The sequence below is a fragment of the Phocoena sinus genome, chromosome 13 (genome assembly GCF_008692025.1).
Source record: "Phocoena sinus isolate mPhoSin1 chromosome 13, mPhoSin1.pri, whole genome shotgun sequence".
NCBI classification, from domain to species: domain Eukaryota; kingdom Metazoa; phylum Chordata; class Mammalia; order Artiodactyla; family Phocoenidae; genus Phocoena; species Phocoena sinus.
The window spans coordinates 4,119,083-4,133,592 of record NC_045775.1 but is presented as its reverse complement, the minus strand read 5'-3'; positions in this window follow the sequence as shown (position 1 = coordinate 4,133,592).

Below are 14,510 nucleotides of genomic sequence, written 5' to 3'. Positions count from 1 at the left end.
ATTCTGGGTACTGTGCTGAATTATTTTCAAACTGTTGTTCATTTAATTCTCACAACTGTCAAAGGTTGTTCAGCAGTTAGTTGTGATTTTGGTGCTCTCGTGAGAAGGGGTGAGCTCAGGCCCTCTACTCCACCAGCTTGTCTCTTTCTTGATTCTTACAACTGTGCGAAGTAAGTGCTATTACTCTGTGAGGGAAGTATAATGAGTCCCACTTCACAGATGAGAAAACTGAGGTGGAGAAAGATGAAAGATACATTTACTAAGCAGTTAAGCACAGAAAAGGAAGGAATCGTTCTTGATAAATAATGTTGACCATGGCAAAGGCATGGATCAATGACAGTGCTCTCCGTAAGTTCTCCCAAGAGAATTAACACTTTGTAAATAATTTCTTCAAGCACTCTGAGCTATAATTAGCCTCATAAACTTAGCTATATGGCTGCTAGTGATGAGGCAGACAAGGAAGCGACATCTGTTGGCTGTTGGGTCAACGTGGTAGCCACCTGACCACTCGGTGCTTTAGCCGTTCATGTGGCAAAGCAGAGATAATAACAGTTCTTTTGGTTTGCCTTTCACAGATACTTGACTTTTTACATTTTATGCCTCAGGGTTAGCAAAAATCCTTTTCACATCCCAAAGAAAGCCATTTAGAATCCTGAGTGACCACCTAATGAATAATCATCTATTGAGTACCGTACTGTGGCCAGCAACAAGGGCAAGGATAGAATTCAAGAAAAATACGCAATCATGGGGGTACCTGCTTAAATTCATTATCTCACTGAGGAGAAAAGACTTAAACTGTGTGTAATTAGAGAGTGAGTCCTTAATCAAGCTTTAAAATCAGTGCATGGAGGGAAATCACTGCAGGAATCCCACCTACGCAGCCCTTCCCTGGCCTTGGCCAAGCACAGAGGAGCTTTGGTCTGTGCTTTGGTGTCAGATGCAGGCTATGGGAACCTCACCTCTGCCCTTATTCTGTGTTATGCTGGGAGCTGGTTTCCCATCTATAAATTGAGATGATAAGTATGCTTACCTGGAAGGGATATTGTAAGGACTTAGGAAGAAGAAACACCAAAGCACGGTGCTCGACAGACAGTGTGCATCTCTCTTCCCTGGGCTGAGCAGAACACCCCAAGGATGATGGAGCCAGGGCTTGAGGGAGCTGAAGTCCTAGCAAGAGTTGTCTCTGCAGAATTTATGGGATGGAATGAGGAATTGGATGGGGATGGGGCACCACAGGAACCCAGACAGAGTATGAAGCAGGAACCACAGTGTTTTCAGAGCGAGTTTCAGTGGTTCTCACGGGGTCCTCCCTTCCCAGCTTCACCCTGAAGTGTCCACCCAGATCTTGAAAGGGACCATCAGGGGTGTGGCAGGACGATGACTGAACTTCCTCCTTCCTTTTCTGTCTCTGATGCCCTCATTTTGAAAACCTGTGTGAGACTGTTGAGGCTCAAGTAGAGACTAATAAATGTCACAGAATTAGAATTCCAGTATAAAAATCTTAAAGCTTGTAGAGTTCAACTCTGTGTATGACTAATCTGTAACCCTGTGTTTGGAATCCCCATCTCCCTGCCTTTCCTGAGACCCCATCAATCATTCACCCTCACCCCCAAGGCACACAGATAAGTACCTCTTTGGGGCAGTAGCCTCTCTCACTCTTTCTGTTATGGATTTCATAGTGTTCCCAAAAAATTCGTATGTTGTAGTTCTGACCCCCAGTACCTCAGAATTTGACCTGAATTGGAAATAAGGTCTTTAAAGAGGTAATTAAGTTAAAATGAGGTCATCAGAGTTTGTTCCAATCCAACCTGACTGTGTCCTTATAAGAGGAGAAGGTTAGGACACAGACATGCACAAAAGATGTGAGGACACAGGGAGACAGCCATCCACATGCCAAGGATAGAGGCCTCAGGAGAAATCAACCCTGCCAACAACTTGATCTCAGACTTACAGCCCCCAGTACTGTCAGAAAATAAACTTCTATTGGTTAAGCCACCCAGTCTGCCATACTTCATTATGGCAGCCTCAGTGAAATAATATACTCTCTCTGTCTCCTTCAGCCTCCTTTGGTCTTTTCCCTCCCCCCCATACTCACCCCATGGCTCTTTACTTTCAGTCTTCAAACCTGTTTGTATATTCATAACCCCCCATGTCTCTTGCATGATTCTTATTGCAAAACATAATTCTACAGGAAAGGATGCACTGCTATGTTTCTTTTAAATTAAACCGAACCTGACTATGTACCCACAACCGACGTGGCAGGTGGGGCAGTCAGTCTCCATTTTGGTAGGGGAGCTCCTCTCTCTTACAAAGCCCCATAAGAATCTAGTTAGCTTGCACGCTCCCAGATTGTCAACAGACTTCCTCTCTCACTCATTAAGATCACTGCTGATGTCCTCATGGTCTTGGCTTGAATGGTGTCTTGAAGGCAGGTGTCCCTCCTGCTTCAACAGGTAAAGGTGCAGGCATGTGCTGAATCTAGGAGCCCCTGTGCTGGAGTACAGCCTCCCTGAGGGCTCACCTGGGCACCCCCAGGGCGGTTCCCCATGCCCCACAGACGTATGGGACAGACATTATGGTTGTCCCTTTCTATCTATGAAAGAACTAAGGCTTAGGCGATAAGCAACCTACCTACCCAAAACTGTGAAGCCAAAGAGCCACAAAATGGATGGAGCTGTGTGATGAGTCCAGGACTAGATCTGTGTGCTGTCCTAGGGGGGGCCACAGCCTCTGCAGGAAGGGGTACAAGACAGAGGGGACATGATAAAAAACAGAACTATTAGGCTTTTGATCAATCCCTCTACCTCCTGTAATAGCAATATTAAAAAAAAAAAAGTCTAGATCTGGAGTCTGCATTTGGGTTCAGTGTCAGAATAGCCATAGTTTACATCCTGGCTGGGCTACTTGCCAGCTTCAACACCAACAAAAGAAAACAAGGGGAATGAAAGGAAAGGGCGGAAGTCTCTGAAGCAAAGAGGTCTGAGGGCTGATCCTTCTTAACCCCGAGGCGCTGGAGCAGTCCTCCCCTGCACTACATCTGGATTTCCTTATCAATGAAATGGGCATATTAACACTACCCCGGTGGATGGCATTGGCCAGGATGACTGCCTATCACTCCCGCTGCTCTTCAAAGCTGTGGAGGGTGCACCCCTGCCTGGGGAGCATAGTCAAGGGCATGGGAGTTGGTAGGCCTTCCAGCTGCCCAGCTGACACCAGCTGGGACAGAGATGAGGAGCCTCTCTCAGCCCTGTGTCCTCATGATAAATGTGGGAGAAAATCATGTGGACATTATTTAAGCCATACAATTTGGTGGAATGTTCTGCTCTTACCTACCTCTCAGAATTAGACTATGCAATGAGATGTGAAAGATATTTGTAAATGCTGGGAGCTACACTTGACAGGGCATTAGTATCCAGCTTCTCCAGGCTTAGGTAAAGTGAAACATATAAACTCTTGCAATGTCAAGGTTGTGCATAATATTTGTGAGTCTGATCAGTGTCTCTTTTTTTTTTTTTACATCTTTATTGGAGTATAATTGCTTTACAATGGTGTGTTAGTTTCTGCTTTATAGCAAAGTGAATCAGTTATACATATACATATGTTCCCATATCTCTTCCCTCTTGTGTCTCCCTCCCTCCCACCCTCCCTATCCCATCCCTCTAGGTGTCTCTAAGGCCTGTGCAGAGGAGGGAGAGACTTCTGGGTGCAGGGAGTGACCAGGGCAGGTCAGGCAGCTCAGAAGCCTCAAATGACATCCACATGTTTCTGAGTTCACATGTGAAATCTTTCCATGCCAGTGACATAGGAGGTCTGAGAATTAAAGTGGGAGGAAGATCAACTCTTAGAATATGTGTCTCCCCCTACCGCTGCCAGTTCCCAGAGGGTTTTCTTTTTAACAAGTTTACTGAAAACTTAAAAAAAAAAATGCTACAGGTAAATGCAGCAGAGAAACAAGAAAATATAAACCAAACAACCAAGACAAAACAAGGTGGCATCTGCTGGCAGTGACTCTTAGCAGGAAATTTTATTGTGCTGGCTGGCAGGGAGGCATATTCAAAGCTGTGTTTGTCTCTTACCTTTCCTTAGCTCGAGTTTGTTTTAGTCTGGCCTAATTTCTTTGAAAGACCCTGGGCCTAGGGGCCTATACTAATTTCTATAGCTGTGTTACATTTTTTTTTTCTTTCACAGAACCATTGTCTGCTTTGAATACCAAACCTGACATAAACTTTAAAAAATTAAAATCATTTTATGGATAATTGGAATGCGGGTTTTGTGAACATTAATACTCCAATAGAGAAACTCAACCTTACCCTACGTTTACCTCTTTGGTTGGATTAATTTTCCACTGTCATTTCTACCTCTTTGGATAACCTAGGGAAGTTCAGAACTTAAATAAACTAATTAAATGAGGGGCTTAGAGTCTCTGCAGACAAAAGGCAAGCCCAAACTTCTCAGAGCACTTTAAGAATCGCAGCGAGGCTATGTCAGGAGAAAGCTTGGAAAGGTGGCCTGTCAACACCCCATCTGGGTGTCACTGGGAGTGTGGAGCCTTCAGCAGAGGCCACTGGGATGGCAGCAGAGGGGCCACCGTGCAGCATCTGTCACAGGGAAGAGGAGTCCTGTCACTTCTGCATAGTTAGTCAAGGAGGCCCTTCTAGCGACAGCAAAGGTTAAGTTGATGTTTTGTAGTTTTTTGTCCTCCATGAGCCAGGAACCAGGAGGTTCTGACAGAGTCTGCCATACATGCAACAAAGGGCTGGAACCCAGAGAGCTCTCTGTGTCCCCCGCTCCTGGGGTACCCGGGCAGCTAACCTGCCAACTGCTGGTGCCAGTGTAGCTCAGAGCAAGGGTGTGTGGGCAAAAGCATGCACCTCTCCCAGCCCAGGAACAAGCTACCTTTGGGAGCTTCCTAAAGCTTTCAAGAGTGAGAAGGCGAATCTTATAAACACCTCCCAGCCACATCAGGGATGATTACAGTAGAAGACGATGACTAAGTCTGAACTCAGACAGGCAAGATATTCAAAATAGGCCTCTGGAAGAGAACCTGATGGAAAAAAGATGGTGAGGGGACCCTTGCTCTCTTTAAAAAAAAAAAAAAAAAAATATATATATATATATATATATATATATATATATATATATTTATTTTGGCTGCACCAGGTCTTAGCTGAGGCATGCATGAACTTTAGTTATGGCATGTAGACTTCTTAGTTGCCACATGCATGTAGGATCTAGCTCCCCAACCAGGGATCAAACCCGGGACCCCTAAGTTAGGAGTGTGGAGTCTTACCCACTGGACTACCAGGAAAGTCCCAAGGGGACCCCTGCTTTTCCAATCGTGTTGTATTTGTGTTGGCGATGTCTAAGGGTCACCCCCAATAGGCTATAGACCTGTAGCTGAATAAAGGTGGTACAGCAAAGAGTGTTCTATGGGGTAGCCTTCTTGGCCTCTGGCCAGCAGAATGTCCCTGTGGTTTTGGAGGCTCTCCTGCTTCGGAGGTCCCTTCAGAGAGTGCCCTGTTCTCTAGAGGAAAGGCTAGAGCCATCTGAATGTCTTCACCTTGAACAAGGGCAGGGAGCACTGATGTACCTGTTGTTGGTCACCTTGTATGTTTTTCTCCATCACTGTTTTGAATTTTGAGCTGCCTGATTTACTGGGGATGAATTAGAAATTGAAGTTAATTATAAAGAAATTTGACTCATTGAAATGAAAAAAAAAAGATACAGGATCTCCCTGAGTGCCCAGCATGTGCTATTTGCAGAAGAACAACAGTATCTGTGTCCTTCCATTCTAAGTCAACACATGAGGGTTATTAAAACATATTTCTGCAGGCCACCGGTGTGCAATCCGTCTAGAGAAGTTGTGGTGTTTTTGTTTTTTTTGTTTTCTGGCGTACTCACAGAGAGTCAAACCCAGATGAGTGTGTGAAGCTACATGTCAGAGGGGAGTATATTCTGACTCCACAAAGCTATAGACTAGACCTAACTTTCTTGTTGATCTAAAGTTTCTACAAGAAGATTCAAAAGGCATGGCTTCTGCCAATGTGGCGGGTGAGTGACAGAGGTGTTATGTGTCCTGTTCTCCTGTAAGGCTCAGAGGAGAACTCACATTTCTAAAGTATTTACATAGGGTCACGAGCCCCACAGACATTTATTTAGTTCTCACTGTTATTCTGTAAAGGAAGCACTACCCTGCAAGGAAAATGTTTACAAATGAGAAAACTGAGGCTCAAGACGGTGAGGAAATGTGTCCACACCACTTAGGTAGAAATCAGTAGAGCTAGAATTTGATCCCAGGTCAAGTTTAGCTGAACTGCGTCCTCCTGTCTGAAACATGTTTTGGACCTACACGTAAAACTGAGTGCATTTTCTACCATTATGCTTGAAATGCAGGTGTTTCTGCTCTAGCACAGTTGGCTTTACTGAAAATGTTCTTGTTATGTGAAACTATACAGTAAAAATAACAGGGTTTATGTTGCTGTTGATGTACCGTCACTCAGCACCCATGAAACTTCACACCAAAGTGCTAAAAATAAACGAATAAATAATTTTAAGAAGCAACTCCAGCAATCTTAGTAAAGACACACACACACACAATTATGTCTCCACTGGGATTTTCACTGTGTCGTATGGTCAATGGGCCATATTCAATTCTGATTTCTCTTGAGATGTAAGTCCTTGAACACGTTCGTTCCTAACACAGCCCAATTGCAGCAAAATTAAACTCTGACTCTGCGCGTAGTCTTCTCCATCAATTGTCTTTTTTAAACAATTTGTAGAATGTGTTTATGGCTTTACTAGAGAGCTTAACAACATGGAAAGTAGAGCAGGGTTTGAAGCCAGCCAACCACATGCTGCTTGTTCCAAATGAAGGCAGCTCTCGAGAATTTTGAGCATGTTTCTCAGTCTTCTTATATTGCTAAGGCTTTCCCTCTAATTGTAAGTTTGTCCCCCACCCCCCTGCATCATTACAAATATTAATTGTATATGATCAAAGGAAGTTCCCCTTTATGCTGATACTGTACTCTTCTTTGCCCGCTGAATAAGAACTGGTGTACAGCACAGAGACACACATTATCTCAGCACAAGGTGACACTATTATACTTATTTGCTTATACATTTTTCCTCTCCTACTACACCTGGGCTTTCCCATATGGTGACCATAAACCACATGGAGCACTTCAATGTGGATGATTCAAATGGAGATGTGCTGTAAGTGTAAAGTACACATCACATTGTAAAGAGTTTGTATGAAAAAATGAGGCAAAATATCTCTGATAACTTTCATATTGATATCACATTGAAGGGATATTTGGGATCTGTTGGGTTTCATAAAATGCACTGTTAAGATTATTGGACATGCTTTTTAATTTTTATTGTAGGTACTAGTATGTACATTTAAAATTGTATGTATGGCTTGCTTTCCAGTTCTATTGGACAGAGCTGGGCTTGATCCCACGCTTATGGAGAGCAGGGACTATGATTTACTGATTTCACAGCAACGGAACCAGCATGCTGCCTGGCACATGGTTGGCCCATAAACATTGATCTTAGGCAAGAGAATGAGGTGTGTCTAACTCAAAATTCATGCTCATGGCAGTTGCAAAAGGAAAGAGCAGGTTGGGCCTGGGCTGAACAAAGCAAAGCCAGGGGCTGCAAGAGGGCTGATTTATGGTGTCCATGTGGTCAGCCTCCTGGGGTTGCACAGCAAGTGTCTGTAAGGCAGGAAATATCTTGTACACGATCCTTTTCTTGAATATTTTTGGAAAGGGATTTCTCGGTCCCATGCATTTCCTATTTTCAACCATTAGACTGAACATCTTACTGAACATCTATGATGAATTCACCACTATGCTGTATGAAATCATCCTCATGCTAAGGACTCTGACAACAGAATAAGAGGATCACATTAATGAACAGACAAAACCAGAAAATGTGTGATGCAGCCTTATAGGTTCATTACTCAGTTGTAGTATCTGGATTTTGCTACATAACAGTCATGTAATTTTGGGGAAACTGTCCCTTCCTCATGGAGCTGCAGTTTTCCTATCTGTAAATTATTATAAAAAAGCAATTTGCACAGTATTTCCCTGGGGTTAAATGAGATTCCTATTTGCATGTGAAAGTGCCTGGCAAAGAAGAAGATAAAACCTGACACAAGAGAAGGTATTTAATCAATGGAAGTACTGTTGGATTAGAGACAGCTTGACAAAATGGAAGGAGAATAGGTTTTATAGTCAAAACCATTTGGCTTCAAATCCTTGCTGTGCCATTGGACCAGCTAGTTAACCTTTCTAAACTTCAATTTCTTCACCTATAATATTGCAATAATATCACTTACCTTGCTATTTTTAATAATAAATTGAATAAAGCCTGAAAACCCTTAGTACAGAGACTGGTACTTAGTAGAGATTCAATAAGTAGTGATTTAGAAACATTATTTCTTCCTAATTCTCAATGAGACATCTGGTTTCTAGTTTTAGGTTTGTCACTTAGCTAAGAATGATACTTTCAGTAAGGCACTTTATTAAAAAGACTTGAACCATGGCAATAATATGGACTTCACTTAAATTAGAAAGGGATTCTTAAAAAAACAAAGAAAAACACAAAAACTTTAGTGAATGCTCATGAAAGCACTTTGAAAACTGTACAATGGATAGAGATGCAACAGCTGCTGAGGATGCTGGGTTATACTTAGTCATAAAAATGGAGTATTTAGGGCTTCCCTGGTGGCGCAGTGGTTGAGAGTCCACCTGCCAATGCAGGGGACACGGGTTCGTGCCCTGGTCTGAGAGGATCCCATATGCCGCGGAGCGGCTGGGCCCGTGGGCCATGGCCGCTGAGCCTGCGCGTCCGGAGCCTGTGCCCCGCAACGGGAGAGGCCACCGCAGTGAGAGACCTGCGTACCGCCAAAAACAAACAAACAAACAAAAAAAAACGGAGTATTTAAAGCTGGAATTTACACAGTTCCTATTTGGGTCATTGAGCTCTTAGCACTGATGCAAAAATGACATGAGAATTTAAGCAGTTTTGACATAATTATATTAATTTACTGTAGCAACACTAACACTTGAAAAGACAAAAAATAGCACAGAATAATTTAATTAATAATGGTATTTGTTTTGTAGAAAAAAATTATTTCAAAAATTATTTCTGTGAGAAGAAATGATTAATGTTTATAGAACCATAGGGCTTCTACTCTTTTAATTTTTAAACCGAGCTCCTAAGGAGAGAGAAGCTACTTACCCAATTACACACATGTGGTTGACACCTGAGAGGGGGCAAGTATCCAAGTCCCCCCTGCTCTAGGCCACCACCCCTCCCTATTGCCTCTTTCCCATGTGCCCTACTGAGTGCCACAGAAGCTGTCATACTACACTTTCCATGGACACTCTTTCCTTTTACTTCTGCCTCATTTGCTGACAGGACACCTTAAACTATTAAACTCTCTGCGGTGATTTTATACACTTGTCACCCTGCTATCTTTGCCTTGACTCTCACCAGAGTCAGAAGACACCACAAAATGGAAACCACATGCCAAAGAAGGGAGTGTTTCATGTATGCAGAGGTAATGAGGAGACACAGAGGGGCACTTATAAAAGGGAGTGGAGAGAATGTAAGGAAAGTAAATTGAGTAGAAAATATAATGGAAGAGCAACTGGGGATGTGTTCATAACATAAACTATGTAATGACGGCATACCCCTGCATCAGAACCACAGCTTGACTTCAGGGTCTGTTCAGTGTCAAGGGTGTACTTATTTTGTTATAACTTTCCTGATCTAGAACTGTATTTAGTAGTCACAAAATTAAGCATGCTTCCAGGTGAAATGGAAAATGGTATTTTGCCAACTTTGCTAATCCTGTGACTTGTGGAGGAGTTTATTAAAAAGAACTGATCTCTTTCTATGTGCACTCATGGTTATTTCAATGATGACATATATGTATATAGGCAAACATGCATCCATTCATCCATCATTTTGTTTGTTAACTCAATAGATATTAACAGAACATGACGTCTACACAGAGCCTCCCAATGTAGTCATTCAATGATAGGATCTGGAATCAGACTATCTTAATCAAACCACAGTACTTTCTAGCAATATGAATATGAGCAAGTTACCCAAAGTATGTGTCTCATGATAATTGTTCTTGCATTGGCTGAGGACTAGCCTGCAAAGACTTTTTTTGTGTGTGTGTGTGTGTGTGTGTGTCTCTGGACGTATTATGGTCAATGAACTATGATGTGTCCTCCAAGTACAAAACAACTAGACCTTGTATCAAACATGCTTTTAAATAGATTATTGGGCTTGAAGGAAAAAAGGAATAATTCCAAAGGTTTTCCATCCCCCTGGGAAAAAAAAAATGAACCTAGGGTAAATTTAGACCCTCTCTAAGGAGAAGCATGGAGCAAAATGGGGAACAAGGTATGCTGAAGACAAATACCACTGTCAGAACTCAGGTTTTTACCAGAATATTGAGCCAGTAGATAGACATGCTGAATTTGTGATTCTTTCATTGAGTTTGGAACCCTAGAAGTAGGTTAAAGTGAACCAGGTGAGCAGTACATTCTGGTACAAACATTTATTTTTGGAAGAAGACATTTTCAACTTAAGTTCTTTGGATTTCTGGAGATTCCACTCCTTCAATATGAAGTTATAATCAGACACACAAAGGAACTAGAAACAATAATTGATAATAAGCACATAGTAGTTTTAGATCACAGAGATTACAGGTGTTGAAATCATAACATAGAGAATATAAAGTATTTATGTATGGAATGTCTACAAATAATAAAAGACAGACATAACTGCAAACAAATTACCCACAGTTATGAAAAAGGCACTTCTATCTCCAGCCACCATGAAGTAACTCTTACACCCACGGTGAACAACTATAAAACTGGGAAAAATATATATGATGCAACTGGTTTTAGATTTTCGGTAACAAGCAGCACAGGGATGTGATCTTTAGGGTGAGCCCTAAATGTACACTGGCCTTTTGCCTGGAAGTATGCATCTGATCACGGCATAAGGAGGAGGAGCCCAAGCAGAGCAGAATGACTTTAATGAACTTACAAGGCAGTCTGGGGCTGGAATGTGATGAGAAGGAAATTGGAGAGGAAGAGACACTTTTAGGGTGGGACAGAAGTCTTTATGGGTTTCTTGGTGTAAAGGAGGCAAATGACTAGGCTGCAGAGAGTCACGAGTTTGTTTCATGAAAGGATTAATGAAATAGTAGAATTCAAACAAGATTTAAAAGCAAGAGAGAGAAAACATAAATTAACCTCAGAAAAATAAGAAGATAGCACGAAAGATTCTACAGGATTTAAAGGATAACAAGGGAATATTATAAACAAATATATAACATTAATCTAAAAAGGTAGGAAAACAAATTTCTTAAAAAGCATGATTTATTAAAACTTACAAAAGAAGTAACTAAAAATATGAATACTCTTGTATCCATTACAGAAATATAACTCAAAATTAGAACAATTCAAGGCACTCAAAAACTCAATACATAGATGGTTTCTATAGTAAATTCTTTCAAACAGTTAAGGAAGAAGTAAGAATAAGTTCTGATACAAAATCAGAAATTAGAGACAGATGCAGCACTTCTTATGTGTTTTAAGAAGACATTATAACTCAGAACCAAAATCTGTCAAAAGCTTTAAAGGAAAACTAGAGCTCAATGTTTTTTTTATGAAAATACACAAAAAAATCCTTTAAAAAGAGCAAATCAAATCCAGTAATAGAGTAAAAAGATAATACATCTTAGACAAAATTATTTATTTTAGGAATCAATGTTGGTTTCATATTTGTAAATCAATGCAATTCTCCATAAAGGAAAAAAATATTATTATCTCAACAGTTAGATAAAAATATGTAACAAAATTCAACATTCATTCATTATTAAAAAAGAAGTCTTAGAAAACAAAGAATAGAGAGGAAATTCCTCAGTGTGATAAAGGAGTTTTGCAAAAAACCTATAGCTAACATCATACTTTATGTAATTATTGAAACAATTCCCTTACGCCTGGAACAATGCAAGTATTTTCTCTTCCATACCTTCCACACACCATTATACAAGAGGTCCTGTTCAACTTCAAAAGGTAAGAAAAATATATCAATAATATAAAGTTAGATAGAAGGAGGGTAAACTCTATTTACTCACAGACAATGTGATTGTTTAGATAGAAAAAGCTATGGAATCTACAAAAATCTATAGAACTAATGATCAAATTTTGAAAGCTCATATTATACAAGGTTAATATTAAAAAAATATATATCAACTGTGTTTCCATACACCAGCAACAACCAATCAGAAAGTGGAATTTTATAATAGCATGAAAGGGGCAGAATGTTAATTCAGAGAAATAATGGATGAAAACTTTTCTAACATGGGGAAAGAGACAGACATCAAGATCCAGGAAGCCTAAAAAGTACCAAAAAATATGAATCTAAAGAGACCTACACTGAGGTGATTATAATTAAATCATCATTAAAGTTAAAGACAAGGAGAGAAGCTTAAAAGAAGCAAGAGAGAATAAACTTATGTTAAAAACAAAAACCAAACCAAACCAAACAACAACAAAAAAAAACCCATAAGACTCAGTGGATTTTTCAGCAAAAACTTTGCAGGCCAGAAGGGAGTAGAATGATTTATTAAAAGTGCTGAAAGAAAGGGAAAACAAAAAACCTGCCAAACAAGAATACTGTACCCAGCAAAGTTGTCCTCCAGAATTAAAGGAGAGATAGTGTTTTCTAGATAGACAAAAGCTTAAGTTCATCACCACTGGACAGGCCTTACAAGAAATGTTAACAGCAGTTTTTCAAGCTAAAACAAAAGGATGCTAATTAGCAACGTGAAAACACAAAAGTATCAAACTCATTGGTAAAGGTAAATATGTAGTTATATTCAGAATATTCTAACCTTCTAGTGGTAAGGGTATATCTAATATAAAGCTTAAAAGAGGAAAGTTTTAAAATACTTGAGCTGGCCTTACTGAAGGGTGGTGGCCTCACTGAAGTGAGTCAATTAACACACCTGAGTGAGTTCAGGGTCCACTTAGAGACTTTTTCAGTGAAGGTTAATGTTCCCTCTCAGCAGAAAACCCCATGGAGATTAGCTCAAGGAGAGTGGGGCCATTTGTGGCTTCAAAGTTAAATCAAGTTCAGATTCCCTGTTAAACACCCCAATGACTCCATCATACCTACAACTCTTTTCCTGGAGCGTGCTCAGTGAAACGCTGGTCCTGGGAGATGTGGATCAATGTTATAGGGACAGAGAAAAGTGCTGTAAGAAAACAAGTTTGGGACACTAGGTTACCTCTCCGGGAAAACTCCCACTGCAAGTGGCTAATTCTTTCCCGGAGTTGGATTACATAGGCAAAGCAGGCAGCTTTGCAAAATCTGTAAAAGCTAAAGTGCATGAAGAATATTGAAGTAAAAGATATTTAGACATAAAAGTGTTTCCCAAATTATTTTTTAAAACATAAATTTATGAGGTTAAGTGTACTATCCTTATAACCAGAAAAGATGTAGACCTTGGTATGCAGAAATAATCTTTGAGTTTCAAATCTCTATAATTGTGAAACACTCATGTCATATTCTTACTACTGCCAATGTTCGGAGGATTGTAAACAGCAACAACTGAAATGCTATCTCCACACTACCATGAGATCGGAAAAAGAAAATAATTTACTCACAAAATTCATGCTTAAACAAGAAAAAATATAAAACACTATCATAAGAATTATAATTCTATCGAGTTTTCATCTGAGTAATTATGTAATTGCTTGTCTACAGTGAAACCAAACGAGAGAAAATTTTAAACTACTTTAAGAGAAGAAAAATATTGCTATTTTCTAGATCAATAGAGATATTGTTAAATAGCAATTACAACAATGGTACATGTACAGTCTCTGGAAATAAAATGAGATGAAATTTCATTTTACTAATACATTTACAAAATGAGCATTTATAAAAACACAACTCAAATTACAGTCTTATCAAGTCTGTTTGAGGTATTGTATAATCATTTAAATAATAGCGATAAAATTAAACAGAAAAAAATCAAAATTATTTTATAAGAAAAGTAAAATAAAAATTTTGCTATGTTTCCAGATTATCCTGTGGACTGTTAACAACAATACAAATACTATAATTATGCTACCTGAAAATAGACTAAATAAATGAAAAAAATAACTTATGAGTCACATTTAAATAATCTGTAGTTAAAAAACACTAATAACTATAATCCTGTCAAGTTTCCATTTGTGCCATTGTATAATCACTTAATAGCAATAAAACTGAAAGAAAAAAATCAAATTTATTTAATAGAGGAAAAAAGTGCTTCACCTTGGATTTTAATCTTCAAAAGTAGGTTCTTTGGAACATGGGATCAAATTGAAGGTGATTCACCTATTTTCAGGGTTTGGAGACATTTCATCTGACCAAGGGAAGGTGTGCTGAGACAAGGCAGTTCCTCAGTAGAGGCATACCCAGAGGCG